This window comes from Tetrao urogallus, assembly GCF_951394365.1.
Source record: "Tetrao urogallus genome assembly, chromosome: Z".
Lineage (NCBI taxonomy): Eukaryota > Metazoa > Chordata > Aves > Galliformes > Phasianidae > Tetrao > Tetrao urogallus.
Window position 1 is genome coordinate 61,617,472 of NC_136816.1, and position 6,000 is coordinate 61,623,471.

Sequence of the window (6,000 nt, forward strand, 5' to 3'; positions counted from 1 at the left end):
CACGTTTCCTGAAGTATAAAGTCTGTAACAGGAGATAGAAGTATTATCAATTATACTTTGAAAGCTATGACTATAGTTACACCCTCTTTAAGACCTGATCTGTTCAGGTGAAGAGAACTGTCTAAATACAGCAAAATCAAGAAGTTTGTTTGTCTTTCTTCATATTCATTGGTCAGTACTGTTAATTGCTTTAGTTGAGCACAGAATCAGTGCTGGAAAGCCTAAAGCTGCTTGTGGTGTCCCAGGTGCAAGTGCATCATCCCTGTGGGAAGAGGGACTGGTGGTCACTGTGTGGAATAAGAGATCCATACAGGAGATTTGTACAGATACTCAGCTTTGAGCATGGTGTAATTATGATTTCTTCCTCATTCACTGTCTACAACAACAGGACCCTAAGTAGAATCAAACAGAAGGAACTTACGATTTTGTTTTGTAGATCACAGGATGGTCCACTGTTACTAAAAACACCAAAGCTCACAGAAGTACAGGTGTCCTATAGCTGTGATCTTCTTAATCACCTTCTTTCAACCTTCTCTTAGGTGCCATCAAGGAGTTCAGTCCTTCCTTCTGTCAACAGAAAGTCATGGAGAGTCTGCCTCCTGTGAAAGAAGGAATGGAAAACTCAGGGAGAACACAGAGAAGTTGGTAGGATATGCAGGAAAAAAAATAGAAAGGCAAAAGCCCAGCTTGATTAAAGAGAACAAACAACATTTTTACAAATGTATTGATGTAGTCTACCTAGATTTTAGCAAAGTTTTTGACAATCTCCCACAGTATTCTACTAGAAAAACTTGGCTTGACAGTTTGTGACAAGTCTGTGGTTTGGACATATATATTCTTCGTTGAGTAAAGAACTGGCTGGATAGCCAGGCCCAGAAAGCAGTGGTGAATAAGTTAAATCCAGCTAGTGACCGATCACTAGTGGTGTTCCTCAGAGATCAGTACTGAGGCCAGCTCTGTTCAATATCTTTACTGATGACCTGGATGAGGGCACTGAGTGCATCTTCAGGAAGTTTGCAAATTACAGCAAGCTGGGAGGAAATATTGATATGCCTGGGGGTAGGAAGGCCCTACAGAGGGATCTGGACAGGCTGGATAGCTGGGCTAAGGCCAGTAGGATGAAGAGCAATGAGAACAAGTGCTGTGTCCTGCACTTCAGCCACAACAACCCCACGCAATGCTATAGGCTTGGTGCAGCATGTCTGGAAGACTGCGTGGAGGAAAAGGACCTGGGAGTGCTGGTTAATGCTCAGCTAAACACAAGCCACCAGTTAGCCCAGGTGGCCAAGAAGGCCAATGGCATCCTGACTTGTGTTAGAAATAGTGAAGACAGAAGGAGTGTGGAGATGATCATCCCTCTGTAGTGCTGGTGAGGCTGCATCTTGAGTACTGTGTTCAGTTGAGTTCAGTGTTCAGGGCCACTCACTGCAAGAAAGACATTCCTGGTCATGTCCAGAGAAGAGCAGCAACAAAGCTGTGAGGGGTGTGGAGCACAAGCCTAGGAGGAGTGGCTGAAGGACTAGTCTGGAGAAAAGGAGGCGCAGGGAAGACCTTATTGTTCACAACTGCCTGAAGGGAGGTTGTGATGAGGTGGGAGTTGGCCTCTTCTCCCATGAAGCTAGCAATAGGGAAGTGTCAAGGGAGATTCAGATTGGCCATTAGGAAAAATTTGAAAGAGCAGGAGCTGCAATGGGCTGCGCGGTGGTGGAGTCAACATCCCTGAAGGTGCTCAAGAAACATTTAGATGTTGTATTAAGAGCCACAGCTTAGTGGGGAAATACTGGTGGTAGGTGGATGATTGGACTGGACGATCTTAGAGGTCTTTTCCAACCTTAATGATTCTGTAACTCTGTGATATGATAACCACTGAGATGACATCTGGGACTTGTAGGCTGATAGAATTATTTCAAATGCAGAAAGGAAACAGAGCCAATAAGCAACTCAGAAATACACGGATATTCAGCAACTAGTGTCAGTTTACATTTGTAATCTCTGCAATAGATATAAGTGAGAACATGTCTGATGGAAAATACTTTCCCTGTTAATTGCAGTGTGATACAAAGTGGTTAAAAAGGAGAAGGATACTGTTGTTGTAATAGAATTTCCAAGCAGAAAAGCAAAACATCTACCTAAAAATCAGCTTTTTTTCAGTCTAATTTTGTTTTTAAACAGACAGTTGCCTTTATCAGCTGTTCCCTTGTTCACTGAAGCAAACTCCAGGTCTGTATCAGAGGATGTCAGCTTTTGTAGCTTCCTTTGAATTCTGACATGTATGCATTTTGTTATCTAACAGTGCTCTGGTGCAAGACACTTAATGCACTGGTATAACTCTTTCTGGAGTTACTTTAACTAACGAACTTGTTATTCCAACTATTTTCCTGAATCTACTTCACTGCAATATATATTCTTTGTTTTCACTTACATTGACCTTTACTTACAGAATTTAACCAAGTCTCATAAACAAATCAAATTTGGTTTATATAAGCATTAAGTCAACCTCAATGACCTACTTTTGTTTTAAATTATTCCTCTATAAAGGATGAGTAATTCCACTGAGCTGACATTGTTACATTGCTATAAAATGAGAATCACAAGAGAAAAATCAGCAGAGACTTACAATCTGCAAGTGGACTTTGAGTTTCCTGCTTGTGACATCCTTCTGTCCCAGCAGCAAAACAGACACTGACATCTTGAGAACTTGTGATAGAATTCACGCTGGATCCATGTTCTGCTTCCATGCTGCACTATCTGCACATGTTGCAAGTCACTGCTGCAGACTTTACCAGAGTATGATTACCAACAGCCTCACAATTCCAAGTCCATTTAGATTTTTTTTCAGAAGTGTGTGTATTACCAGTCTAGATTGCAGAAATAATGTACATCAGGTAATTACGACAGTAGCTGTCCACTGGCATTTCTATGCTGTGATGCTTTGAAAAGTTTGATATAAACAAAGAAAAAAGGATAGTTATGCTCAATGAGAAGGGAAGAGAGCTCTTATTCCCATCAGTACCATTATTCCCCCCTGCTAAGAAAGAGAGTGAGTAGACACTGGGTGATAATTATAATTACTGTTGAAAATGAAGGCTTCATCAAATTAGAATTAATAACAGCTTCCTGCAGGGAGACTGGGTCTTACTCAACAACTAAGATAACACTTGCAGTGGGAAGTGAAATTAAAATTTTGGACTTATTTTTTTAGAAGCTATGGACAAAGGGCTCCAGGAGCCTGCTGATTCAAGAGGGGTGGTAAAAGAAACAGAATGGTTGGGCTTTTATGCTGTAAATTTAGCAACTATTAACATCTTCATCCTATTTATAAAAAAATATGGAAATGATAAATTTTCCTTGCAATAAGGGCAACATGTCAGACAGAAGGTTAAACATATTTAGGGAATCATACATTTCAAAAACAGCTGAATTAGATCCATCTACACTCAGAGCCAGCACTGTAACATTCCTTACCACTTGATGGAGGAACTGTCTTCCTCAATGAATCTCAAGTCAGAACAATGATTTTTGGTAGGGTGAGTGTTATAAAGCAAGATGCTTAGAGGATGCAAGTATAAATGTAGTTAATGCCTCTGTCTTAATAATTGTTTTAATAAAGGTCATGCAGTGTAGTAGTAGTATAATAAATGGTAGTTACTAGCACGGTGGCAGTTGCAAACAGAACTGCTGACAGTTGCTCCAGAACTGCTGTTTCTCATCTCTCTGAAAAGCATGTATGAGTATCTCTGTGTTCTACCTGGGAGCAAATATACTTTTCATCAGTGACCTCTGCACACTTCCATCCCACATTCAATCCCTATCAGACATCTGTCTCTGCTTTCTGCTTTGCGTCCTCGGAGACTGCTGAGTAAAACCTCAGGTCTTGGGCCCCCTTCCTGTTGACCTCAGCACAGCATTTCTGGATGACAGCTCTGTTCCTCACATTCAAGACGCAGCCAGGAGCACAGCGCTCATCTGGGCAGGAGACGGGGTTAGGGCACAGAGCTAAGCAAGTCTCACCACCACGAACTCTGCGCGAGCACACTGTATTTGTAGACACTTACTTCTACATAAACATACATAAATGCGTACGCCGAAGGAAATAATGCCAATTGCCAAAACAAAGCACGTGAGCAAACCCTTCTCTGAGGAAGGAGGAAGAAAACAGCACGACGTGAATGTTCTCAGCTACCTCCGTGAAGATGGAAGGAAAGACTAACAGCATAACAGGGCTACGTGCTGCTGACAATAGGTAAAGCCTCACGCATTCCACGCACCCACAGTATTCTGAGGGCTTTAACCCACAACACACGTTGGTGAAGGGGCCCGTTCCCTCCGGTGCCAGGGCAGCTGGTGTAGCCAGGAGCAGCCACGCACCAGGAACTCCGCGGTGCACACGCGCTGCGTTGCCGCGAGCCATTCCCTACGCAGGACAAAGCACGAGACAAGTCACTGCCAGCTCAGCAGTTTTACAAACGGAGAAGTGCCTCTTCCAGCCGCGGCCACCCGCGTTCCCATAGCACGGCTCCGGGCCCCCCCGCCCGCCGGTACCACTGCTCGGCTCAAACGGGGTGGCCCAGAAGGGTACGGCCCCACGTTCAGAGCCGCTGCACGGAAAACACCTCTCTAGTCTGCGTGACAAATGGTTTCTACTTGCAGTGAGTTAACCGAGAGGAATTTTGGAAACTTCTGCCGGAGGAGTTTGCTTTGCTTGCAAGGTCGCGCAGAACGAGCTCCCTGAACTTTGCCCCGCGCTGCCCCGCGACGTAAACAAGCGCCCTATAAAGAGCGGCGCCGCGCTGCGGCTGCGTCTTTCTGGCAACGGAGAGGGGGGACCGGAGCGTCCCGGCCCGGCCCGGGCGCTGCGGGGTGAGGGGAGCGGCCGCTGGAGGGCAGCGGGGAGGTTGGGAGGCGCGGGGGGAACGGAGCTCTCGCCGGTGCGCGGCTGCTGCGGGCCGTGGCACGGGGTCCTGCCGGCGTCGTGCGGTGGTTACGGACCCCGGAGCGGCCGGCCGCTTCCCGATTGTGTGCGGGGCGGTTTCGGAGTACCGTGTTCCGGATGACTGCGGTAGAACTGCAGGAAAGCAGCACGGGGACAGCTGGAGTTGTCAGCTCTGCCGGCTTTGCAGCTTTTATCTCTTGCCTGGGAAGATCAGTGTTCTTCATTTATGCATTTATCTTAATAGATTGTGATTTTCATCAGTGTCGTCGTGTGTCAGAACTTGCTGTTTCCTTAACCTTCTGTATTTAATGTCAGACGTGAGCGCTGGAACTGCACAGTTCCACAGCCTAGGGTGTGTTGGGAACAATGTTAACATTTTATTTCTCAATAATGAGTTGTCTGAATGTATTAAGCCAGAGTTTTTATGCTGTTGGAGTGAAAGGATAATTACAGAATTTCTTGAATGCTTTGATTCCCATGAGCATTAAAGGAACCTGACGTGGGTGATAGGAGCCAGATATGGCAAATCCTGGAACTTGAATTTTCATTTCCTGTTTTTTTTGCAGACTTGTTTCTACTGCTTGCCTTAGGATTTTTCTCAATGACATCCGAGTGCTACAAACTGACTTGTAAAAAACTTTGTCTTTTCTTTTGCTTCTTTTTTGTTAATATTATTTTCTGTAATGCTTGCTGCTTTGAACACACTGCACACTGCTGCAGTTTCTGTGAAGTCAGTGGTTGGATTTGCACCTAGGTTCTTACACAGATGTAAGCTAATTCAGCACCACTGTTTTCACTGCAGAATAAATGGATGTGGTTAGCAGCATTTTAAAAAATCCAGCTTTTTTGAACTATTAAAAAAAATATTATAGAGGAACTCTGCTACTAAACGAGATAAATATGGTCAGACAGCAAACATAATGGATCAAATATATTCTTGGTGTTTTCTTTTTAACTGAACAGAGCCAGTATCCTGCTGTGTTTTGCGTGGGAATTTCAGCATCGGGACTTTGTTCAGGCATTGATCTCATTCTGTTTATTTTTTTTCTTTTCAGATAAGTCCAGCC